Here is a 26,659-nt window from a genome sequence, read left to right as displayed (position 1 = left end):
ACCCGCAGATGGAAGATTGATCTCTATCTCTCCCTCCCTCTAACTCTTTCAAATAAATAAATTATTTATTTATTTAAAGATTTATTTGAAAGTCAGAGTTACACAGAGAGAGGAGAGGTGGGGGCGGGGAGGGAGGTCTTCCATCCGATGGTTCACTCCCCAGATGGCCACAACGGCCGGAGCTGTGCTGATCTGAAGCTGGGAGCCCGGAGCTTCTTTGGAGCCCCCCATACAGGTACAGGGGTCCCAGGACTTGGGCCATCTTCTACTGCTTTCCCAGGCTGTAGCAGAGATCTGGATTGGAAGTGGAGCAGCTGGGTCTCGAACTGGCACCCATAAAGGATGCTAGTGCTTCAGGCCAGGGCATTAACCCAATGTGCCACAGTGCTGGCCCCGTAAATAAATAAATCTTTAAAACAATACAAAACAAAAAGCAGAAGGAAAACCCACTTATAATCCTGCCATTCAGAAGCAATAGTTGTCTACCTTTGTTTTTTTTTTTTTTTTTTAATTTATTTATTTTTTTGACAGGCAGAGTGGACAGTGAGAGAGAGAGAGAGAAAGGTCTTCCTTTTGCCGTTGGTTCACCCTCCAATGGCTGCCACGGCCGGTGCGCTGCAGCCGGCACACTGCATTGATCCGATGGCAGGATCCAGGTGCTTCTCCTGGTCTCCCATGGGGTGCAGGGCCCAAGCACTTGGGCCATCCTCCACTGCACTCCCGGGCCACAGCAGAGAGCTGGCCTGGAAGAGGGGCAACCGGGACAGAATCCGGCTCCCCGACTGGGACTAGAACCCGGTGTGCCAGCGCCGCAAGGCGGAGGATTAGCCTATTGAGCCGCTGCGCCGGCCTACCTTTGTATTTTTAAATAATTGAGATAAGATTACACTATTTTGTCCCCCACTCCAATTATCATAAGCACTTTTTCATCATTAAGAACTATTGGTAAGCATCAATTTTTTTTTTTTTTTTGTTTAAAGGTTTATTTATTTATTTGAAAGAGTTACACTCAGAGAAAAGGAGAGGCAGAGAGAGAGAGAGAGAGGTCTTCCATCCACTGGTTCAGCCAGAGCTGTGCCGATCTGAAGCCAGGAGCCAGGAGTCTCTTCCAGGTCTTCCACACGGTGCAGGGGCCCAAAGGCTTGGGCCATAGCAGAGAACTGGATCGGAAGTGGAGCAGCTGGGACCTGAACCGGCGCCCACATGGGATGCCGGCACTGCAGGCAGTGGCTTTACCTGCTGCACCACAGCGCCAGCCCCATGTACTAATCTTTTTAAAGTGTTGCTTATGGAAAATTTCAAACATAAACAGAAGGAGAAAGAATAGTACAATGAGCCCTGTCTAACTGTTACCCAGCTCAAAAAGTTATCAACTAATGGCCAGTCTTGCATCTGTATACTTTCCTGTGCTTCCCCTTTCTTCCTGGATTTTGAAGCAAATCCTGAAATACTGCCATTTCATTGTACATATTTTGGACCTATCTTTAAATAGATGAGAATTCGTTTTCAAAGAAACAGAGCCACAGTACCATTATTTTACCTAAAACATTTAACAGTAACTCATTAATATCATTAAATGTCAAGTCAGTGTTAAGCTTTCCCCATTGTCATACTTTAATCACTTAATTATTTGAATTAGAGTCTAAAGTCCATGCATTGTACTTGCTGCCTCAAGTGATGATTTTTTTTTGTTTGTTTAAATGTGTTTGTTTTCAAACTATAGGCTTTGCCTTCTTTCTCTTTCAAATTTGTTGAGGAAGCACATTGGCCATTTCTTTGTATGCCTTGATTGGAATTCTTTCACCAAATTACAATTTCCAGTTTTGGTTTGCTTTTTTTAAAGCTGAAGAGGGGGCTGGTATTGTGGCACAGCAGGTTGAGCCGCCATGCACGATGCCAGCATCCCATATGAGAGCTCCAGTTTCAGTCCTGACTCCCCCGCTTCAGATTCTGCTTCCTGCTAATGTGCCTGGGAAAGCAGAGGAAGATGGCCCCAACTACCTGAGCTCCTGCTACCCAGATGGGAGACCCGGAGAGAGTTCCTGGCTCCTGGCTTTGCCTGGTTGTTGCCCTTTGGAGAGTCAACCAGTGGATGGAAGATCTCTTTCTCTCTATATCTGCCTTTTTCTATCACTCTGCCTTTTTGTAAATCAAAAGAGGAATTTAAAGGCATTTTGAAGCAATGTGAATTCCGAATCCTTCTTGATTTTTATGATCCCTGTTCCCTCAATCTTTTACACTTGTCTCATCCACAGCTAATCTGATTTACCAAGTTTTTTTGGTCATTCAACTTAGTTTTCATGGAAACATGCCTTTCTTTTCTTTCTTTCATTAGTTTACATGATATTTAATTATGTAAGTAGTATAGTAAGAACAGCTAGACTCAGTAGATTTGTGAAAAAATAATTAAGCATGCAATGTAGTAATGGGAACAGAAATTTCCAGGAACAAGAGATAGTAGCTGGGGCCGGCGATGTGGCATAGTGGGTAAAGGCGCCGCCTGAGGAGCATCCCATATGGGTGCTGGTTGGAGTCCCTGCTGCTCTACTTCCAGTCCAGCTCTCTGCTATGCCCTGGGAAAGCAGGTCTACACCCACGTGGAAGCACCCGAAGGAAGCTCCCTGGCTCCTGGCATCGGATCGGCGCAGCTCCAACCATTGTGGCCAACTGGGGACTGAACCAGAGGATGGAGGACCTCTCTTTCTTTCTTTCTCTCTCTCTGCTTCTCCTCTCTCTGTGTAACTCTGACTTTCAAATAAATAAATAAATCTTTAAAAAAAAAAAGAGAGAGACAGAAGAAAAAGGGAAGCATTGATTATTTTGGCAGGTTACTTCAGTGGAGGTGGGTGACGGAAGCTGCTGTGTTAATTCAGAATGACAAATAAGCCAAAGTGGTTAGAAATTTGAGAACAAGATATTTTGTGAGAGTTTTTATTATTTGTTATGTTTACTTCAGGGTAATATTTTTGTCACTTTTGTTAGAGTTTGCATGCGCTGAACTGAATTTGCTAATGGGCCAGTGATGTTAAAACTTGGTGAGGATGCAGCCCAAACTCTAGTTTAAAAGGCTTATGTCTGTTCACTGCCAGTATATTGTTCTGTGGAACAAGCTGACATTTTCATGTAGTAAGTTGTTTTCTGTTTCTGGCAGAAGAAATCTTGGTTCACATGCCACGAGAAACAGAATTGTTTTTATTGTGGAAGGCAGGAGCAGAGCTGTGTGTTTCTTACTAGGGTTCGTTGGGCACCTGCAGGATTTCTTCTCTCTTTCTGCTTCCTGCCTCCTGTTGTCCTTTCCTTCTGTCAGAATGTTCTAATGTTGCATAAGCAATGTTCTGACAATAGATGAGGTTTTTTAGTAGCTCATTTTTTTTTTTAACCCTCACAATAATGTTTTTAGTGATTACGTGTTCTTGGCTTACTTTCCATTTCTACATCAACAGTGATATTGTTATTCTAGTCAAATGGGGTAGTTGTATTCTGGTAATGATCTTTGTGCTTCCAGGCAGCTGCAGAAGCACCACTTTTGTATATTATACTTAGATATCTTATATGTGTTTAGTAAATCTAGGACATAATTAAATGTTGGGGTAGTACTTCAGAATCTCTTTAAAGGATTTTACAATCTTAAGGAACAAAATGACTTGTTTGAAGCCTGTTACTCATTGGCCTTTGACACATGCAGGCGAGTAGCATGTGATTTCAGACTGCCTCTTCGGATCTCTTTTTCCTGGTTCCTATTGAGTCAGCAGCTGCATCCAGTGCCCTGCTCTTATTGAGCTCTTAGTAAAAGGGGGCACTGTTAATACTGAGTCACTGCCTCTTGCAGCATTTTGATGGTTGTTAGACATTTAGGCTAAGAATCCATTTTGGAGTCACATTAAATTTTAAAAACCGCCTTTCAGTGATGCTACCTACGTGTCTCCTCCTTTTCTTAATGCTTTTGCTAGGGTTTTTGCTTTTCTAGCTCTCTGGTGAACCTTTTTGGTCCATCACAGCTGTCTGATACAATCTGTAGTAATGACTAAGCACTGTTTAGGAGTAAGGAGATGCGTTTCTAGTTCCAGTTTTTACAGCTGAGCAGTTTGCCTTTTTGCAAATCACTTAACCTCATGGAGCTTCCAGTTTCTTTTTTATTCATTTGCTTTTCAACTGCTTTATTGATGTACAGTTCATAAACCATGCTATTCACCTTATTTAATTTTTGCTTTAGCATATTCGCAGTTGTGCAAGTACAATGCAATAAATTTTAGAATGTTTTTGTTCCTCTTGAAAGAAACACTAGGGGTAGGTGTTTGGCTAGTGGTTAAGTTTGATCGCTGATTGAGACATATGCGTCCCATATGAGAGTGCCTGGGTTTGATGTCTGCCTCTGGTTTCTGATGCCAGCTTCCTGCTCATGTGAACTCTGGGAAACACCAGGTGATGGCTCAAATAACTGGGTCCCTGCCAATCCAAGTGGGAGACCTGGATTGAGTTCCTGGCCCCCAGCTTTGTCCTTGGCCCAGCCCTGACTGTTGTGGATTGGAGCTGTCTGTCTGTGTCTCTCTGTCTCTCAAAAACAAAAATAAACAGGAAAAGAAGAAATGCTATACCCACGCTCATTTCTTCAACCTCTCTCCCCTATCCTTCAGCAACCACTAGTAAATCTTTGTATAGATTTGCCTATTCCAGACATTTCCTATAAATGGACTCATACAGTACGTGGTCTTTTGCTTCTGGATTTGTCACTTAGCATGATATCTTTTTTTTAAAAAGTTTTATTTTATTTATTTGAAAGGCAGAATTATGGGGTAGAGGGAGATGTCTACCATCCCTCATTCACTTCCCAAATGGCTGCAATGGCTAGAGCTGGGCCAGGCTGAAACCAGGAGCTAGGGACTTCTTTCAGGTCTCCCACGTGGGTGCGTGGGCCTGGGCACTTGGGCCATCTTCTGCTGTTTCCCAGGCTCATTTTCTGGGAGCTGGATTGGAAGTGGAGCAGCTGGAACTATTGTCCATATGGGATGTTGGTGCCACAGGTGATGGCTTTACTTACTATGCCACAATGCAGGCCCCTAGCATAATATTTTTAAGGTTCATTGATGTAGAATATGTTTGAATTTCATTCTTTTTATTGACTGAATGATATTCTGTTGTGTGGACGTACCACACTTTGTTTATCCATCCATGAACTAGTTGACATTTGTGTGGTTTGCACCTTTTGGCTCTTAATAATAATGCTTTTGTGAACATTTCATGTATAAATTTTTGTGTAATGGTGTGTTTTCATTTTTCTTGGGTATTCATCTAGGAGTGGAATTGTTTGGGCATGTGGTAACTACATGTTTAACTTTTTGAGGAACTACCAAGGTATTTTCCAGAGGGGCTGCTCCACTTTATTTTTCCATTAGCAGAAGTAGGGGGTTCTAGTTTCTCCACATTCAAATCTTATTTTCTTTGTAATTTAGCCATCTTAGTGGCTCTGAAGTGGTATCACATTGTGGTTTTGCATTTTGCATTTCCCTACATGACTGATGGTGTTAACTGTCTTTTCATGTGCTGACTTAACCATTTGTGTATCTCCTTCAGAAAGATGGCTGCATCCTTTTGCTGGTTTTGAAAATTGGGTTATTTATCTTTATTGTTGTGTTATAAGAGTTGTTTATGTTTTGGATAGGAATTCCTTACTACGTATGTAATTGCAACTATTTTCTTCCATTCCACGGGTTGTCATTTCACTTCTTTGGTAGTTTTGTTTGTAGCACAAAATTTTAAAGTTTTGCTTCTGTAGTTTCTGAATTTGTGTAGAAATTTGTGCAGAAACTCTGAAATTATGTGATCTATTGTTTATTTTCCTCTATGTTCATTCTGTGCCTTTGTTGCATTTTCATGTAGTTTTCCTGACTTCAAAGACTCTAAAAACATCTATGTATGTGTCTATTTATCTGATATATGGGCCGTTTTTAAAAAGAGATTAATAAATAATTTGTTTGAAAGGCAAAGTTACAGAAAGGAAGAGGCTGAGAGGGAGAGAGGGAGAGAAAGAGAGAGAGAGAGAGAGAGAGAGAGAGAGAGAGGTCTTCCATTCGCTGGTTCACTTCCTAATTGGCCGCAATGGCTGGAGCTCGGCCAATCTGAAGCCAGGAGCCAGGGACTTCTTCCGGGTTTCCCATGCCGGTGCAGGGGCCCAAGGACTTGGGTCATCTTCTACTTCGTTCCCAGGCCATAGCAGAGAGCTGGATTGGCAGTGCAGCAGCTGGAACTTGAAATGGCACCCATATGGGATGCCAGCACTACAGGTGGCAACTTTACCCGCTAAGCCACAACCACAGCCCCACATGTGTCTTTTGAAATAATTAAACTTTATAAAATATATATCGAAGAAAGTGGAAGTTGCCTTTTGCCAGAAAAAGGATCGTTAACATTTTATTCTTAACATTGTATGTTGATTATTAAAAAGTGATCATGCCACGCATCCAGTTTACTACTGTTTTTTTATTTGAGCGGTAAAGTTACATATAGAAAGAGGGAGACACAGAGAGAAAGGTCTTCTTCCATCCTCTGGTTCACTCCCCAAATGGCTGCAACAGCTGGAACTGAGCAGATCCAAAGCCAGGAGCAAGGAGCTTCTTCCGGGTCTCCCATGAGAGTGCAGGGGTCCAAGGACTTGGGCCATCTTCTGCTGCTTTCCCTGGCCATAGCAGAGCTGGATCAGCAGTGGGGCAGCTAGGACACAAACTGATGCTCATGTGGAATTCTGGCACCGCTAGCCTGGGCTTAGTCCACTAAGCCACAGCCCTGGCCCACTAGTGATTCTTCTCTATTCCATTTGTTTCCTGTTGTACTATTTACTCTTTGGAAGACTCTTAAGTCTTAGATTTTTTTGAAATTTTAAAAAATACAAGAGTTTTATTATATCTGACCCCTAGGGTAAGCCCTCAAAGTAATGTATTCTTTTCCATCATGATATATGCAAACTTAGGATCTTCTTCAGAAGCTAGATTCTTCGTTTCTCAGTAATTGTAAAGAATAACTTACCATAAATCTAATGCCTGGATCAAAAAAATGAATGAGTGCTTAAAGCTTTGATGCTGCCAAATTTCTCTCTGAATAAGGCCATGCTAATTCGCTCAAAAGTGTATGACAGGGCTTTTTCTGTTTTCTTTCATGCTGGCAACTTGTCATTTTAGGAAGTTCATCTGACAGGTGGGAAAAAGATGTCATTTTAATTTGTCATTTTTTACTACACTTAAGCATAATTTAATTTGTTGGTTATTTGTATTTTTTGTTAGAATTTTCTGTGTGCTTTTTATTGGGCTTTTGGCTTTTTCTTATTAACCATAATAGCTTTTGGATATCAGGGAACTTAATTATCTTTTAAAACATGTTACAGGCTGGCGCCATGGCTCACTTGGCTAATCCTCCGCCTGCGGCACTGGCACCCCGGGTTCTAGTCCCTGTTGGGGTGCCGGGTGCTAGTCCCGGTTGCTCCTCTTCCAGTCCAGCTCTCTGCTGTGGCCCGGGAGGGCAGCGAAGGATGGCCTAAGTGCTTGGGTCCCTGCACCCGCATGGGAGACCAGGAGGAAGTACCCGGCTCCTGGCTTCGGATTGGCACAGCACTGGCCGTGGCAGCCATTGGGGGAGTGAACCAACGGAAGGAAGACCTTTCTTTCTATCTCTCACTGTCTATATCTGTCTCTCTCTCTCTCACTGTCTAACTCTGCCTGGCAAAAAAATAAATAATAAAGCATATTACACATATTTTCCTGTGCTTTGTGTGTGTGTATGTGTGTGTGTATAATATAGAATGTGACCATTTTTGTGTTTACAATAATATTTTTCTGTTGCTTTTTATGATTTCTTGGTTTCTTATCCTCATCTTACAAAATACTTACTTGTACCTTCTTCAGTATTTTTATGGTTTTGTTTTTAGATCTAAATCTCTGCCTACTAGGAAATATGTTTTGGTAGGATAGGAATCAGTTGTGAAATTTATTGGAGTCATAATTTTACATTTATTTTTGTGATTACTAATGACTTTCTTCCTCCCACTTGACTGTAAGCTCCACAAGGGCAACAGAGTAATATTTTGTCTTGTTATTTTCAGTGTGTAGCATAGTATCTATTTTATGATAGGTCTTCATGTATTCCATGAATAAATATAGGCTTCTCTCAGGATGTCTAGCTTTTTGTCCTAACATAATTTTTTTTAAAAGATTTCTTTTTGTATTTGAAAAGCAGAAGAGAGAAGTCTTCCATCTGCTGGTTCACTCCCCAAATGGCCACAACAGCTGGAGCTGGGCTGATCCATAGATTGAAACCAGGAGCTTCTTTTGGGTCTCCCACGTGGGTATGGGGCCCAACCATTTGGGCCATCCTCTACTGCTTTCCCAGACCGTAGCAGAGAACTGGATTAGAAGTGGAGCAGCTGGAACTTGAACTGGCACCCATATGGGATGCTGGCACTGCAGGCATTGGCTTACACCTGCTACGCCACAGCACTGGCCCCGACATAATTTCTTCACTTGATTTTAGCCAAAAGGCCGAGAGGCGATCCAACATAATTTCTTAAATAACTCATCTTTTCCCTCTTGATTTGTAAAGCTATCTTACAATTTATACTCCTCCCATATAGATATTTTTGTCCATTTCTATACAGCTTATTGCATTGACTGTCTTGACTTTACTTACTTCGATATAGTACAGCTGTAAATATTAGAGTATTACACTACTTAAAGTCTACTTGAAAGGCTAGCCTTAAGCGTTCTGAAATACATGCTACCACAGTTTGGGAGGCATTATAATCTCCCTTAGTAAAACATCTTGCTATCCCATAGGAAATATTCATTTAACTTAATGATTAAACGCCTGTCAAAAAACAAATAAACAAACAAAAAAACCATAAATCTATTCTGATATAGCCTGCAAAGTAGAAGTGATTTTGAGGGTTTTACTTGCTGAAGAGTTTTTTTTTTTTTTTTAATTCTTTTTTTATTTGAGAGGGGGGGAGAGAGAGAGGGAGATCTTCCATCTGCTGGGTCCTGGCTCTGGATCAGTCCCGCTCCAACCATTGGGGAGTGAACCAGTGGATGGAAGACATCTTCTGTGTCTCCCCCTCTCTGTAACTCTGCCTCTCAACTAACAACAATGACAAACACTGAGGGCTTCTTGGAGAAAAAAAAAAAAATTATGTTGGTACCCAGCTGATAATCAAATCAGGTAGTGGAAAAGACATTGTTTAAAAGTGATGGGTGCCAGTCCTGCCCTTCCACTTTTGATTCAGCTCCTTGCTAATGGCCTGGGTAAAGCAATGGGAGGTGGCCCAAGTGTTTGGTCCCCTGAAACCAATGTGGGAAACCAAGATGAAGCTCCTGGGTCCTGGCTTCACCCTGGCTCAGCTCTGGCCATTGCAGTCATCTGGAGAGAGTGAACTAGTGGATGGAAGATCCCCCTCTCATCTACCACTCTCCCAGAATCTGACTTTCAAATAAACGAATCAGTCTTTAAAAAAAATAGTGTTGGGGCTGGCACTGTGGCGTAGTAGGTTAAGCCTCTGCCTGAGGTGCTGGCATCCCATATGGACACTGATTGGAGTCCCGACTGCTCCCGGCTCCTGGCTTTGGATAGGCACAGCTCTAGCTGTTGAGGCCATTTGGGGAGTGAACCAGCAAGTGGAAGATCTCTCATTCTGTCTCTCCCTCTCTGTCTGTAACTCTGCCTCTCAAATAAATAAATCTTAAAAATGTTATAATAGCATTCAGTTTAGTGACTTTGATTTCCCACAGTTTGCATGACATATTACTTTCCTGTGGCATGCGGTATTTGAGTCATTGGATGAACCAAATGGGGTCAAGTATCATTGCTGAATAATCACTTTTTTTTTTTTTTGGTTTATCTTTCTTATCTCTGTGAAACATGAGAATTCTCTCTTTTTTTTTTTTTTTTTGACAGGCAGAGTGGACAGTGAGAGAGAGAGACAGAGAGAAAGCTTTTGCTGTTGGTTCACCCTCCAATGGCCGCGCTGATCCGAAGCCAGGAGCCAGGTGCTTCTCCTGGTCTCCCATGGGGTGCAGGACCCAAGCACTTGGGCCATCCTCCACTGTACTCCCTGGCCACAGCAGAGAGCTGGCCTGGAAGAGGGGCAACCGGGACAGGATCGGTGCCCCGACCGGGACTAGAACCTGGTGTGCCGGCGCCGCAAGGCGGAGGATTAGCTTAGTGAGTTGCGGCGCCGGCCTTTTTTTTTTTTTATTAAAGATTTATTTATTTGGAAGGCAGAATTACAGAGAGGCAGAGAGCAAGAGAGGTCTTCCATTCACTGGTTTACTCCCCAGATGGCCACTGTGACTGGAGCTGTGCTGAATTTGAAGCCAGGAGCCAGGAGCTTCCTCTGGGTCTCCCACGCGGGTTCAGGGGCCCAAGGATTTGGGCCATCTTCTGCTGCTTTCCCGGCCACAACAGAGAGCTGTATCGGAAGTGGAGCAGCTGGGACTGGAACTGGCGCCCATATGGGATGCCGACACTACAGGCAACAGCTTTATCCTCTATGCCACAGTGCTGGCCCTGAGCATGGGAATTCTCAAACTCTGAAATAGAATGTTTTCTTAGAATTTTCTGTAATGTTTTTCTTATTCAAGAACCAATGTCAGGGTCTTATATTAGAAAAATTTTATTTACTTATTTATTAAATATTTATTCATTTATTTGAAAGTCATAGATACAAAGAGAGAGAGAGAGAGACAGAGAGAGATATTTCAGCAGCTGGTTCATTCCCCAAATGGCCAAAGTGACAAGGGCTGGGCCATTGGAGCTTCATCCAGGTTTCCCACATGGGTGCAGGGGTCCAGTCACTTAAGCCATCTTCTGCTATCTTAGGTGCGTTAACAGGGAGCTGGATTGGAAGTGGAGCAGCCGAGACTTGAACTAGTGCCCATATTTGATGCTGACGCTGCAGATAGGGGCTTAACCCACTGCCCCACAGTGCCAGCCCCGTGAAACATGGGCATTGTTAATCTCTGAAATAGAACATTTTCTTGGGATTTTCTGTAATGTCTTTCGCATGCAGGAACTAATGTCAGGGTCTTATATTAGAAACGTTTAGAACAGAGTTTAATGTCTGGGGACCGGAACTAACAGGACATGCATATTATGATAAAATCCTTGGGTTTTTTTTTTTTTTTTATTGAAATGTTCTAGAATGCTTCCATGAAACTCTCCATTCTAAATAACTGTTACAAGCGTGTTTTTACATTTGCCCATTTTTTTTGTTTCTTTTCTTTCTTTCATTATTTAAAAATCATTTATTTATTTATTTGAAAGGCAAGAGTCACAGAAGAGAGCAAGGGAAAGACAAAGAGAGAGCGAGCTCTTCCTTGTGCTGGTTCATTCCCCAAATGGCCACAACAACCAGAGCTGAGCCGGCCTGAAGCCGGGAACCAGGAGTTTTTTCTGGGTCTCCCATGGTGATGTAGGGGCCCAAGCACGTGGGCCATCCTCTGCTGCTTTCCCATGCACATTAGCAGAGAGCTGGATTGGAAGTGGAGCAGCTGGGACTTGAACCAGCACCCATATGGGATACCGGTGCCACAGGTTACCTGCTGCAACACAGCACTGGCCCCTCATCTGACATTTGATTGGCTAGTTAAAGTCACTTACATTTAAAGTGAAGGGTTGGTGTCCATCATTTTGCTGCTTATTTTCTGCTGAGTGGCAGCTTTTTATGTCCTTTATGTCCTGTGTTACTGTCTTCGTTTGTGTCCATTTGACTGTTCCATAATGAAATGTTAAAATTACTTTCTCATCGTCCCCTTGTGTATATTCCATAGCTGTTTCCTTTGTGGTTGCCATGGGGCTTTCATTTGAAATCCTAAAGTCATCACACAGGGGTGCAGGGGCCCAAGCAATTGAACCATCCTCTGCTGCTTTCCCAGGCACATTAGCAGGGAGCAGGATTGGAAGTGGAGCAGCTGGGAGTTGAACTGCGCCCGTATTGGTGCTGGCACTGTGGGCAGTGGCTTAACCTGCTACGCCCTAGCGCCAGCCCCCCCCCCCCCCCCATTTTCTTTTTTAAATTTTATTTGAAAGAGTTACTGAGAGAGGGAGAGAGAGAAGGAGAGGGGGAGAGAGAGAGAGAGAGAGAGAGAGAGAGAGAGAGAGAGAGATATCTCTTCTATCTGCTAGTTCACACTCCAAATGGCTGCAATGGCTGGAGCTGGGCCAATCAGAAGGCAGGAGCCAGAAGTCAGGAGTCAGGAGCTTCTTCCAGGTCTCCCATGTGGGTGCAGGGACCCTGAGCACTTGGACCATCTTCCACTGCCTTCCCAGGCCATTAACAAAGAGCTGGATTGGAAGAGGAGCAGCCAGGACACAAACCAGCACCCGTATGGGATATTGGTGCTGCAGGCGGAGGCTTAACTTACTACAACGTGGCACCCACCCTAGCTCACCCCCCTCCCCCATTTTCTTAAAATGAAACAAAACAGATTTTGTCAAGTTCTTTTATACTTTTCCAGAATAAGCCTAACCATGAATTTTAGAATTTATTAAAGTAGAAAAATACTCAAATAGGTTTGTTTGGGACCCTTAGTCTCCACCCTGGAATTTAGTGCCACTGAAAATAACTCTGGAATAAAGGGTTTTTATGTGGCAGAACTAGTTGACTTACATGGGTTTTGCAAGTGTCTATGGGTAGAAAATGATCTTTTCTTTTAGTTGGGTTTAAAAATGTTTCGCAGTGTTAGCCTTAATTGAGAGATTTTTAGGCAGCTAACTGTTCTGCATACCAGTAAGCAGCTTATTCGTAGTTTATCTCGTGTTGAGTGGATACTTTTAAGAGTTACTGTGCTCACAGACACCTGTCTGTATGTGAACTTTGGTAGGTGATCGACTTTTGTGTTTGCCTGCAGATTTGCTCCAAAGAAAGCAGATAGCTATTGGAAAAAGAGAAAAGGGCAATGAAAGAATCAGCAAATTTCTATATGCTTTCATGGAAGAGATTTCCAGTTAGAAAGCTTTTTTAGGTGTAACCTTTTTGCTCTAAAATAACCTGGCATTTCATTATGTATTCCATTGAGGTTTTGGAACTCTGTGCCAGAAAGCGAGGACCAAGGTTGAATGTGAAAGGAATATTCATTCAGAGGATGAAGCGTGTAGTCAACAAAGTACTGCTTCATAAGCTAGGTCCAAAAATAACCTGCTTGCCATAGGAAATCAAGAATGAAGGTAGCCTTAGCTCCTGTTTTGAGTCGTGTTTCATGACCTGTCATGTTACTCCAGTATTATTTATTCATTTTGGATTTTTATTTATTTGACAGGCAGGCACACCACATACAGAGAGAGAGAGAGAGAGAGAGAGAGAACACTAACACCCCCCCTCCCATAATTGCTGGTTTATTCCCCAAATGTCTGCAGTGGCCCCTGGCTGGGGCTAAAGCCAAGAGCTGGGAATAACTCAGTCTAGGTCTGTCACATTGGTGGAGCAGGGACCCAGTCACCCAAGCTATCATCACTGCCTCCCAGGTTTGCACCAGCAGGAAACTGAGTCAGGAAAAGAGATAGGTTGAACGTGTTCTGATAGTGGGTGGGGTGTCTTAACCACTAAGCTAAATGGTTGTTCTCCAGTATTATTTAAGTCATATTAAGGCAATATTTAAAATTTAGGTTTGGGAGACTGTTGCCTTGGTAAAATTTCCTTACCTCTATGGAAGAGTTACTCTGGAAGGTTTGGGAGGAATATTTTCTGCAAGATTGGAAAAAAATTAGCTCTTTTTTTTTTTTTTTTTTTTTGACAGGCAGAGTGGATAGTGAGAGACAGAGAGAAAGGTCTTCCTTTTTGCCGTTGGTTCACCCTCCAATGGCCGCTGCAGCCGGCGCACCGCGCTGATCCGAAGCCAGGAGCCAGGTGCTTCTCCTGGTCTCCCATGCGGGTGCAGGGCCCAAGGACTTGGGCCATCCTCCACTGCCTTCCCGGGCCATAGCAGAGAGCTGGCCTGGAAGAGGGGCAACCAGGACAGAATCCAGCGCCCCGACCGGGTCTAGAACCCTGTGTGCCAGCGCCGCAAGGCGGAGGATTAGCCTGTTAAGCCATGGCGCCGGCCAAAAATTAGCTCTTTTTAAAATAGGAGGGTGGTTTGTATTATAGCCAGCTGATCCTTGATGGTGATTTGCTTGGGTGGTGAATATTGAGTGGTAGAGGCAGAACTGTCTTTGATTTGGAAAGTAAGCATTGGAATGGATTCCTCAACATGCACTGAAGGTGGGAGATGTTACAGTTCGGGGTTCGGGGAGCCCTTTTAAGGCTCGTGGTAGAACCCTAAAACAGTTAAGTTTTAAGAATTACAAATACTGGATTTGGAAATGTACAGCATACAGACATATAACTAGCAAGTTAGGATACTTGACTAGAAGAAATAAACTAACTCTCGTCACTTGATGGAATGTGGTTGTGTAAGGGAACATTGTTTTAGGTGGTGTGGTAATTGTGATAATAAAGCTGGCCCAGGAAATGAGTTGTTAGATACGCTATCTGTCATCCTCATTAATGGTTCAACTTATTTCTCAGGTTTATAGTTGTATGAAAAGATGATTTTCCTAACTCATTTAGGGGAACAGTGGTTCAAAAAAATTTTTTTTTAAATTTATTTTGTTTATTTGAAATGCAGAGTTACGGGGGTGGGGAGATAAACAGAGAGAGAGATCTTCCATCTGCTGGTTCACTCCCTAAATGGCTGTAATGGTCTGGGCTGGCCAGACTGAAGCCAGGAGCCAGGAGATCCTTCTTGGCCTCCCACGTGGATGCAGAGGCCCAACCACTTGGACCATCTTCTGCTGCTTTTCCAGGCTTATTAGCAGGGAGCTGGATGGGAAGTGGAGCAGCCGAGACCAAACCAATGCCCATACAGATGCTGGCCTCGCAGATGGCAGCTTTACCTGCTATGCTACAATGCTGGACCCTGATCAAAATTTTAAAAGCTACAGAAGAATAAAATATAGAGAGATGTATTCTGTCCTGGTGTATCCTGTAGTCATCCAGAGAGGGAGAGAGAGAGAGAGAGAGATTTTCCATCCACTGGTTCATTCTCCAAATGTCCACAATAGCCAGGGCTGGGCCAGGCTGGGAGCAAGGAGCTTCATCTGTGCCTCCCACAGTACGGCAGAACACAAGTCCTTGTCCATCATCTGCTGCCTCCCGGAAGCATTAGCAGAAAGCTAGATTAGAAGCAGAGTAGCTGGGACATGAAACAGCACTCTGATATGGGCTGCCCGTGTCCCGGGTGCTGGCTTAACCTGCTGCACCACAATGCCTTCCCCAAATACAGCTTTTAAATGAGACTTTGTTGCCTTCAATCCCTTAGCATTGTCCTGCAAATATCGGTGCATGCCTTTTGGATAATAACTGTGGTACTTCCAATGGCCATTGTAGGGGAGTGTTAATATGGCAGGTTGTTGTTTTGGTGAAATAATCACTGGGAAACAATGATTCATCATTAATCACTGATTTTTTTCTGCTAGGTTACATTCTTCTTTGACTTGCCTTAATGTGGTGTTAATCATTTGATTATCTAAAGAGACTGACCTTAGTTATAACCTAGTCATATTTCCATACTAAATCACTCATATGTATTAGTGGTATTGTTTCTCCTCTGGAGAAATGTTGGTGCACTTTCTGGGTTTTGCTTAATAATATTTCAAAGACGTTGAATAACCATTGTAGGAAAAATGGCCACTTACATTTAGTGTTCATAAAAAGTGGAAATGTAACAGTGTGCTTTCTAGTTAGTACTTAATATGGGGTAAGTCTTACATCTCTTTTGACTGACTTTTAAAGACATTGTATATTTATTTGAGGGAAGAGAGACAGAGACATAAGCATTACAGTCAAGGGCTTAATGCTCCACCAAATCAAAAGTTTAACAAGTAAAATGCAAAAAGACCCTAGTTGAGCAGGAATATAGGCAAGGGCCGTCAACAGTAATTGAATGAAAGATGACCATTTCACCCATATGCAGTAAATTTTAAAGTAATCACAGATCATTAAACTACAGTAATACAGCATTTTTAACCTTTGGTTTGACAAAGATATAAAACAAATATTGACAAAGAGAACCAAGTATTTATTAATTTGATTTGATAATAATACATGTACAATGTATTCTTTGTTATGTGCTTTTGTATGGAAAGTATAGCTTGACTTTGTAGTATTTCAGTTTTTTTTTTTTTTTTTTTTGGACAGGCAGAGTGGATCGTGAGAGAGAGAGAGAGAAAGGTCTTCCTTTTTGCCGTTGGTTCACCCTCCAATGGCCGCTGCGGCTGGCACATCTCACTGATCCGAAGCCAGGAGCCAGGTGCTTCTCCTGGTCTCCCATGCGGGTGCAGGGCCCAAGGGCTTGGGCCATCCTCCACTGCCTTCCTGGGCCATAGCAGAGAGCTGGCCTGGAAGAGGGGCAACCGGGACTAGAACCCGGTGTGCCGGTGCCGCAAGGCGGAGGATTAGCCTGTTAAGCCACGGCGCCGGCCGTATTTCAGTTCTTTTAACATCAATTATTTACATCTGCAGTATCCTCAAGGTCTATTTAGGACCAGAATTAATATTTCTATTAAAAGAAAGATGTGGTAATGAAGCAGGCAGAATGAGTAAAATCAAAGTGTGAGTAAATCAATGGCAAATCCAAGTTCAGATCAGATATATGGGTTTTGAGCTCCTTCTCACTTGTATTAAAAGTAATTGTTTTCCATATTATTGGTCTTCTTTTTTATTTGTGGTATTGTGTGGTACGTATAGCAATAGTGTTGGTTTTAGGCATTTTCTCTTTTTTTATTGTAAAAATTTGTTTATTTGGAAGGCAGAGTTACAGACAGAAAGGGAGAGATCAGAAGTGGAGCAGCTGGGACTTGAACTGGCGCCCATATGGGATGCTGGCCCTGCAGGCCAAGGCTTTAACCCACTGTGTCACAGCACCAGCCCTGAGAATATGTTTTTTATAGTCTTTATTTTTTGTGTGGATCTACACATTTTTTTTTAAGTAGGTCAGGACCCAATCAATACTCATTTTATCCTATCCCGTCAGTCTGTTGGGTGCAGTTGTGTTATTGCCATTGACAAGTCTTCTCAATGTTAAGTCCCCAGTTCATGCTTCTAATTGTTACCCTGTGTATCTACCCAACTCATATTTGTAAAATGGGATGATAATTCTAGCCTTTTCTGAGATTTTTTTATAAGAATGTCAAAATATTTGAAAGCATGTAATGGGAGGTACCATAAACATCTTAGGGAACAAACATGATAATTTTATAGATTTTTTTTCCAAAATACCTTCTTAATATATTCTTAATTGGCCGGCGCCGTGGCTTAACAGGCTAATCCTCTGCCTTGCGGTGCCGGCACACCGGGTTCTAGTCCCGGTCGGGGTGCCGGATTCTATCCCAGTAGCCCCTCTTCCAGGCCAGCTCTCTGCTATGGCCCGGAAAGGCAGAGGAGGATGGCCCAAGTCCTTGGGCCCTGCACCTGCATGGGAGACCAGGGGAAGCACCTGGCTCCTGGCTTTGGATCAGCGAGATGCGCCAGCCACAGCGGCCATTGGAGGGTGAACCAACGGCAAAAAGGAAGACCTTTCTCTCTCTCTCTCACTATCCACTCTGTCTGTCAAAAAAAAAAAAAAAAAGTTAAAAAAAGTATATATTCTTAATTAACTTGATTGTGGTATAATTTGCATTCAATAAAATTGAACCATTAAAATGTATTTATTTATTTGAAAAACAGAGAGAGAGAGATGTTCTGTCCACTGATTCATTTCCCAAATGGCCATAACAACCAGGTCTTTTTTTTCCATTCTGTGACTTAGCTTTATATTCTCTCAACAGTGACTTTTTTGTTAAAAAAAAAAAAAAAGATTTATTTTATGTATTTGGGAGGCACAGTTATGGGGTTGGGGAATACATAGAGAAGAGATCTTCCATCTGCTAGTTCACTCCCTAAGTGGCTGCAACAGCAGGGCTGGCCCAGGCTGAAGCCAGGAGCCAAGAGGTTCCTCCAGGTTTCCCACATGGGTGCCGGGGCCCAAGCACTTGGATCATCCTCTGCTGCTTTCCTAGGTGCATTAACAGGGAGCGATGACTTTTGAAGAGCAAGAGTTTATATTTGTTATTTTGTTCTCTTACCAGTTGTGCTTTTGAGATGTATCTGAGAAATCTTTGCTATTTATCCATAGCTCAAGCAAATAAAAACTGTCTTCCAGCTACTTTTTCATGTACCTGGGGCATCTTCAATGTGTTTTTTAGTAATCATCAGATTTTGGCCAGCGCCACGGCTCAATAGGCTAATCCTCCGCCTGCAGCACCGGCACCCCGGGTTCTAGTCCCGGTCGGGGTACCGATTCTGTTCCTGTGGCTCCTCTTCCAGTCCAGCTCTCTGCTGTGGCCGGGGAGCGCAGTGGAGGATGGCCCAGGTCCTTGGGCCCTGCACCCGCATGGGAGACCAGGAGAAGCACCTGGCTCCTGCCATCGGATCAGCGCGGTGCGCCGGCCGCAGCACGCCAGCCACAGTGCACCGGCTACAGCGGCCATTGAGGAGTGAACCAACAGAAAAGGAAGACCTTTCTCTCTGTCTCTCTCTCTCACTGTCCACTCTGCCTGTCAAAAAAAAAAGTAATCATCAGATTTTAATTATGTTTGAAAGACAAATAACTTATGTGTGGTGATAGTCACCCACATCTAGAAAAATCATACATTCTAGTGAAGCCCAAACTCTGGTGTATTGGTGTATGATGCTGGTATCATAGTTTATTGATAGGAGTAAAAACATTAAATTGGGGAATGAATTTCATTTAAATCAATATATGAAGATTAATTTTAAAGTTGAAGATAATAGAGAAAGGAACTAGATTTGTGTGAAAACAGCCATCACTTTTTTTTTTTTAAATGATTTATTTATTTGAAAGGCAGAGTTACAGAGGGGCAGAAGCAGAGAGAAAGAAAAGTCTTCCATCCGTTTGTCCACACCCCAAATGGCCATAACATCTGGAGTTGTGCTGATCCAAAGCCAGGAACCAGGAGCTTGTTCCCATCTCCCATGCGGGTGCTGGGACCCAAGGACTTGGGCCATCTTCTGCTGCTTTCCTAGACCATAGCAGAGAGCTGGATCAGAAGTGGAGCAGCAGGATTTGAACTGGTGCCCATATGGAATGCCAGCACTGCAGGCGGCAGTTTTCCCACTAAGCCACAGCGCTGGCCCCAGACATATCACTTTTGTTCAACACTTTTATATAGAATATTTTTGTGATATATGTATGTTTTCATGCTTTCAAATCAAGTAAATAAAGTATAAGGTAAAATATTTGTTCTCATGGGCTATTCTGAAGTTCAGTGAGTGTTCATAAAAAATGAAAAATCCATTTACTTCATTAATAAGATATATTGTTTAGTGCGATCATCTGAGACATTTTATTTTACTTTTTTTTTTTTAAGTTTTATTTATTTATTTGAATAGGGCGGGAGGAAAAGAGAGAAAGAACATTCTATCTGCTGGTTCAATCCTTAGATGGCTGCAAGGGCCAGGGTTGGGCCAGGCCGAAGCCAGGAGCCTGGAATGGCATCCCCATACCCCATTTCATTTGGGTGGTGAATAATTAGGGGCCATTTTCCACTACTTTCCCAGGTGCATTAGCAGAGAACTGGACCGGAAATGGAGCAGCCAGTACTTGAACCGGGGTTCACATGGGATGTTAGTGTTGCAGGTGGTCATGCCAGATCCTATTTTGCTGTTTTTACATAGTTTATAGTTAAAGTTAAAAATTCAGTTTTCAGAGTATCGTTTTTATGTTGTACTATGTAAATGTCAAATGGAAAAAGTTGAATAGGGAGAAAACCAGTAGTTTTGTCCTTTGGCCTTCATCTCTAGGCAAGGATCCAGTAAATGTAGAATTATTCTTTGGAAATTGTAAAAAAGCGATCATCAATGACTTATGTGTAGTTTTTATATTATGTATTTATATATTTAATAAAATAAATGTATACATGAATGCTTTCTACTTAGAAAAAAAAATTCAGTTTTCACTCCTCCTTTATTTGTTTAAAAGTTAACATAGAGGCTGGCGTTGTGGCTCAACAGGCTAATCCTCCGCCTTGCGGCGCTGGCACACCGGGTTCTAGTCCCGGTTGGGGCGCCGGATTCTATCCCGGTTGCCTCTCTTCCAGGCCAGCTCTCTGCTATGGCCCAGGAAGGCAGTGGAGGATGGCCCAAGTGCTTGGGCCCTGCACCTGCATGGGAGACCAGGAGAAGCACCTGGCTTCTGGCTTCGGATCAGCGAGATGTGCCGGCCGCAGCGGCCATTGGAGGGTGAACCAATGGCAAAAGGGAAGACCTTTCTCTCTGTCTCTCTCTCTCACTATGCACTCTGCCTGTCAAAAAAGAAAAAAAAAAAAAGTTAACATAGAGAGAGAGAGCGCGCTCTCATCTGCTGATTCACCCCCCAAATGCCCCAATGACTGGGGATAGGTGAAGGTTAAAGCCAGGAGCTGGGAACTCAGTCCAGGTCAATGACAGGAACTCAATTACTTGCACCATGACTGCAACCTCACAGGATCTATTTTAGCAGGAAACTGGAATCAGGAGTCAAAGCTAGGAATGGAACCAAGGCACTCAGAGATATGCATGTCTTAGCCTCTAGTCTAAATGCTCATTCTACTTTTTTCATTTTTTAAAGTAATAAAGTAGCTTGGGATTTATCAGAGCAGGGCAGGAAGCCAAACCACATCCTATTTTACATTGGGCAAGAACCACTAGGGAAAAAAATTACTTTCTAGAGATCAATTCCTGAATTTTATCCAAGGTTTTTAGCAACTGAAAATCAATTACAGTTCAGATATATTACTTACCTTTAATATTTTGAATGCTTCAAGAGAGCTTAATTTGTAAACCGTTTAGTTACTAATTGTTCTGCCTATACTCTGGGAAGAATATAAGTTTAGTTGAAGTTCTGCTTCAAGGTGTCTTTTAAAAAGGGGGCCCTTATATACGTTATAAAAGTTGACAAATCTAGTTCTGGGTAGCAGTGAATGATTTTAAAGTCTGATAACATGCTAAATTGTATTTTTTATTTCTATTTTTACTTTTTTAAAAGATTTATTCTATTTGTTTGAAAGGCAGAGTTACAGAGAAGAGAGACACAGAGAGTTATAAACAAAGAAAGACAAAGACAAAGCCAGAGAGATCATCCATCTACTGGTTCACTCCTAAAATGGCCACAATGGCCAGGAGTGGGTCAGGCTGAAGGCAGGAACCAGGAACTTCTTCTGGGTCTCCCACATGGGTGCAGAGCCCAAGGACTTGGGCCATCTTCTACTGCTTTCCCAGGCCATAGCAGAGAGCTGGATCGGAAGTGGAGCAGCTGGGACTTGAACCGGCGCCCATATAGGATGTGGGCATCGCAGGTGGTAGTGGCTTTACCTGTTATGCCATGATGCTGACCTGCATATTTATCTTTTTAAAAGTAAAAAGACCATAGTTGAGCAGGAAAATAGACAAAGGCCATAAATAATAATCAAGTACAAAGATGTTCAACTTCATTATATAGCACTTTATATAATGTGAATGTATTTGTAACATGAGTATACTAGATGTTTTTTCTTTTTTAATTAAACAAAGGCAAGTTTAAAAAAATGCTCATTGGGGGCTGGCATTGTGACCTAAGCTGCCACCTCTCATATTGGAGTGCCAATTTGAGTACTGGCTACTTTGCTTTGTTCCGGCTTCCCACTAATGTGTCTTAGGAAGCAGCAGAGGATGGCCCAAGTGCCTGGGCCCCTGCCACCTGTCTTAGAGACCCAGATGGAACTCCAGGCTCATAGATTTGGCCTGACCCATCTCTAGCCATTGCAGCTATTTGGGGAATGAACCAGTAGATGGAAGATCTCTCCAGCTTTGTCTTTTTCTTTCTTTCTCTCTAAACTCTGCCTTTCAAATAAATAAGTAAATCTTTAAAAAAAAAAAAAAAAAAGAAGAAGAAGAAGAAGAAGATGGGGCCAGCGCCGTGCGTGGCTCACTTGGTTAATTCTCCGCCTGCAGCGCCAGCATCCCATATGGGCTCCGGGTTTTAGTCCGGGTTGCTCCTCTTCCAGTCCGGCTCTCTGCTGTGGCCCGGGAAGGCAGTGGAGGATGGCTCAAGTGCTTGGCTCCTGCACCTGCATGGGAGACCAGGAAGAGGCTCCTGGCTTCGGATTGGCGCAGCTCCGGCCGTGGCAGCCATTTGGGGAGTGAACCAGCAGATGGAAGACCTTAAGTTTACTCCTTCCATTCGTGTACATTGAGTGTCCATGTTGATTCCTCATCCAACATTCTGATCTCATTCTGACTGATGTTTTTTGGCTTAGCTGTTTGTCCCTCCACTTTTATAGCAGTTTTAATTTCATGGCCATTCAGACTTCTACTTCTGAAATCATGAAGTTGGAAGTTTTACTTTCTGAACATAATTTTTTTTCGTCTTAGTGCTGCCATTTGCTGAATTTATTCTCTGATTTCACCAGGGCCTACCACCCCTTGTATCTTCCTTGTTTCCCAGTTTGTGACATTTTTCCTGGCATAGCCTTATGCCATATGGACACCATAGTTGGTCATTTTCAATGAGTCATAAATCTCCTCAGTTCTCCTGCCTCTTTGTTCTTTCCCACATGCCACGCAGATCTCCAGCTGTGGATTAACAATGCTGCCCTTTTTGTGTGTTCCTGCTCTAGAGCCTAAAGAAATGATTTAATCATATTAATTTGTTCTATTACTAATTCATGAGCTCTAACCTCGTCTGTGCCTGTTATTCTCTTCTAATCGTCTTCTCTTTTGTCTGTAGTTGATTTCATTTCTCTGTCACCAGAATGTTCTTTCTACATTTTTACCCATTTTCCTTAGGCTCCTGCTACCTTCCTCCCTCCTAGCTGACTCCATACTTTAGCACAATCACTTTCGAAAAAGGGAAAAACGACAAATCTGTTATATTATTTCCTTTATAATATACTACATTATTCAGATAAAGATAAAACTCTATGTTTAACATGTCCTTTCTAGTTTTCCAGTCTCATTTTACTCTGGTCAGTGCCCCATCTTCCCTTTTTTTCAGATTCTTAACATGCCACGCTCAGTCTTAGCATAGGGCTTGGTATATCCTCTTCCTTGTGATAGAGACCTTTTCTCTTAGTATGTTTAGTTTGTGTTCCTCTTTGGGACTTAGCTTATATGTTCTTTTCTTTCTTTCTTTATATATGTATTTTTTAAGATTTATTTATTTGTTTGAAAGGCAGAGTTACAGAGAAGCAGAAGCAGAGAGAGAGAGAGAGAGAAAGAAAGGTCTTCCATCCACTGGTTCACTCCCCAGGTGGCAGCAATGGCTGGAGCTGTGCCAATCCAAAGCCAAGAGCCAGGAGCCAGGAGCGTCCTCCAGGTCTTCCATGTGGGTGCAGGGACCCAAGGACTTGGGCCATCCTCTACTGCTTTCCCAGGCCATAGCAGAGAGCTGGGTCAGAAGTGGAGTAGCCAAATCTTGAACTGGGGTCCATATGGGATGCCAGCAGTGCAGGTGGTGGCTTTATCTGCTACGCCACTGAGTGGCCCCAATGTACTTTTCTTTTTCTTTCTTTCTTTTTTTTAGATTTATTTATTTACTTGAAAGTCGAGTTACACAGAGAGAGAGGAGAGGCAGAGAGCGAGAGAGAGAGAGAGAGAGAGAGAGGTCTTCCATCCGATGGTTCATTCTCCAGTTGGCCACAACGGCTGGAGCTGCGCCGATCTGAAGCCAGGAGCCAGGAGCTTCTTCCAGGTCTCCCACGAGAGTGCAGGGGCCCAAAGACTTGGACCATCTACTACTGCTTTCCCAGGCCATAGCAGAGAGTTGGATTGGAAGTGGAGCAGCCAGGACTTGAACCGGTGCCTGTATGGGATGCTCGCGCTTCAGGCCAGGGTGTTAACTCACTGTGCCACAGCACTGGCCGCCAATATATGTTATTTTCTTAAGGAAGTTTTGATCTTCCTTTTGCCTGAAGGTAGATTAGATTCCTTCTCAAATAACTAATAGTAGTAGTAAAACTTAGAACAATAGTAACAGCAAACATTTAAGTATTTTTTGTGTACCAGCGATTGTTCTAAGCATTTTTAATAAAAGATTTATTTATTTATTTTGAAAGAGTTACACAGAGAGGGAGAGACAGAGAAAGAGAGAGGATTTCCATCTATTGGTTCATTCCCCAGATAGCCACAATGGCTGTCTCTGGACCTGGCTAAAGCCAGGAGCCTGGAGCTTCATCCAGATCTCCCAACTTGGGTGGCAGGGTCCCAAACAGTTGGACCATCTTGTGCTGTTTTTACCAGGCCATTAGTCGGGGGCAGAGTCAGAAGTGGAATAGCCAGGGCATGAACTGGCACCCATATGGGGTGCTGACGTTGCGGGTGGCACCGCTTTACCTGCTGCACCACAATACTGGGTCCCTGTTCGAAGCATTTTATACATATGATCCTCTTTAGTCTTCACAGCAATCCAATGCGTTAGATAGGTCACTAAATAAATAGGAACTATAACAATTATTATAGATGACACAATTGGAATGAAGAGCATTACAGGTTATGAATCAAGTGTCCAAAGTTGCTCAGTTGTTTTGTAGAAGTGTTGGGATTTGAACCCAGGCAAACAAACTACAGAGCCTGTGTTCTAAACTGTTGTGCTGTATTGTCATGGTGATTCTAATTGTGTCTATTTTTAAAAAATATGTGTTTGTTTATTTTTTTTAAAGGCAAAGTTATAGAGAGGCAGAGGCAGAGAGAAAGAGAGGTCTTCCATTCGCTGGTTCACTCCGCAGGTGGCCACAATGACCAGAGCTGGGCCGATCTGAAGCCAGGAGCCAGAAACTTCTTCCAGGTCTCTCATACAAGTGCAGCGGCCAAGGACTCGGGCAATCTTCTACTGCTTTCCCAGCCTATAGCAGAGAGCTGGACTGGAAGTGAAGCAGCCGGGATTCGAACTGGCACCCATATATATGCATGCTGGCCACTGCACGGTGGCTTTGCCCGCTATGCCGCAGCGCTGGTCCCAATTTTAATTGTGTATTTTTGTTGTTGTTGTTGTTAATATGTCCATCTTCTATGGAAGGCTTTAAGTGCCTTGAGGTCAGAGATTGCACCTGTCTGATTAATTTTCAGATCTTCAGTGTCTAAGACCGAAGCTGCCACTGAGTAGTGACAGTCCTTGTGACATTCCATTTAGCTGACTGAATAGTGGCTATCAGTGTGGTCTTTCTCAGGTTTCCTTCCTTCTGCTTCCAAATACTGAACGCCTTTGGTTGAAGGAATAGGTACCTGTATTTATTTCAAATCTAACCTCTCTGCTTGTTTACCTTTTATATTCCAGAAGTAGTTCATAGGAAAAATTAGTGTGAGTCAACATAAAAGCATATATCCTCCATTTTCTGTAACCTCTCATACTTTCTAGATGGGTCAGCTACTAGCAATTAAATGTATAACTTCTTTGTAAATGTACAAATTGTGTGGATACACAAGGGGAATGTATGTAATCTGAATAGTATTGAGTTGTTTTTTTTTTTTTTTTTTTTGAAAGATTCTAACAGACTTTATTGGCCCTCTTGGTGTGTTTTCTGGCGTGTCTCTGGCAAGGCTGTGGGAGTGCTTGCTGGGTTCTCCGTGGATCCTTGTTTTTGGGCTGCGGCTGCTGCTTTTAAAGCCCTTATTTGCTTCTTTAGCTTTTGCACCTCCTGGAAAACCTGAATGCACAGAGCCTTCTTGGCGAGGAAGCGGCGATGTGCTCTGGGGTAGTACAGAGCGGGGAAGGTGTACTCGAACCCGGCTCCCTGCACGTCTTCTCAAAGACTTCATAGTTGGTCTTGCGGAGGGTTTTGAGCATCTTTTTCCTCTGATTGACGCTGATCAGCAGATAGCGCTTATGAGCTTTGTCCTTCCGCTGCTTCTGCCTGTGTTCTTCATAATTGCAGATCTTGACAGTCAAGGCAACAATTCGAGCTTCCAGGGAACTGGTGTCCTTAGGGTTTGCCACAACCTTGTTCATCAACTGTTCTTGAATGGCTTTTAGCTTTTCCTTCCGGTTGGCCATTTCCAAAGACAGCAGTCTCTTCACGACGTCATCCACCTTGTCAATCCCAGGAATGTTCTGGTAGTCTTTGAGCAGCGTAGAAGGAGGGAGGTCATTGTCTTGGATGGGCTGGACTGGTTTCTGGCTGGTAAGTCCGCGGGCAGCCTGGAGCAGGAGACTTCACGGTTGCAAGCCCTGCTGATCCAAGGGAAGCCCGGTGCTCCCACCGCTCGGCAGCCTAAAGCCTGGGGCCGGAGTCACTGCCCGGATTCGAAGGGCACTCAGCTTCCTCCACGCGGCTCTTAGCATGCTGACTTCTGACCTCGGCTGCACCCACGCCACAGCAGTCCTCCAGGGTAGGGACCAGGTTACATGGGCGCCGCCATGCTGCCTCAGGCTCGACCAATCGATGTGTTTCTTATTCTGAGTTTTTTAAATTAAAAATTATGATGTTGAACTATAGTTTTGCAAGATGTCACCGTTAAGGGAAAAAAGATAAAGTACATAGGGTTTCTTTGCATACAACTCTGGGTACAACTGCATGGGGCACTATAATTATCTCAGTTTAACCAAATAATGAATTATAGAATTCTTCCCATGCA

At 43.2% G+C, this 26,659-nt stretch overlaps 1 protein-coding gene and 1 pseudogene across 6 annotated transcripts in view; one reads left to right on the top strand and one right to left on the bottom strand.

The window, feature by feature from the left end:
• SIK3 (SIK family kinase 3) overlaps window positions 1-26,659 on the top strand; it is a 242,380-nt gene that overhangs the window by 12,036 nt on the left and 203,685 nt on the right. The gene's annotated exons all lie outside the window — the stretch shown is intronic.
• On the bottom strand, window positions 25,582-26,419 carry LOC133764882 (small ribosomal subunit protein uS15m-like; annotated as a pseudogene).

Source organism: Lepus europaeus, chromosome 7, assembly GCF_033115175.1.
Source record: "Lepus europaeus isolate LE1 chromosome 7, mLepTim1.pri, whole genome shotgun sequence".
NCBI classification, from domain to species: domain Eukaryota; kingdom Metazoa; phylum Chordata; class Mammalia; order Lagomorpha; family Leporidae; genus Lepus; species Lepus europaeus.
Note: the sequence above shows the minus strand (reverse complement) of the source record. Positions and strands in the feature narration are given on the sequence as shown.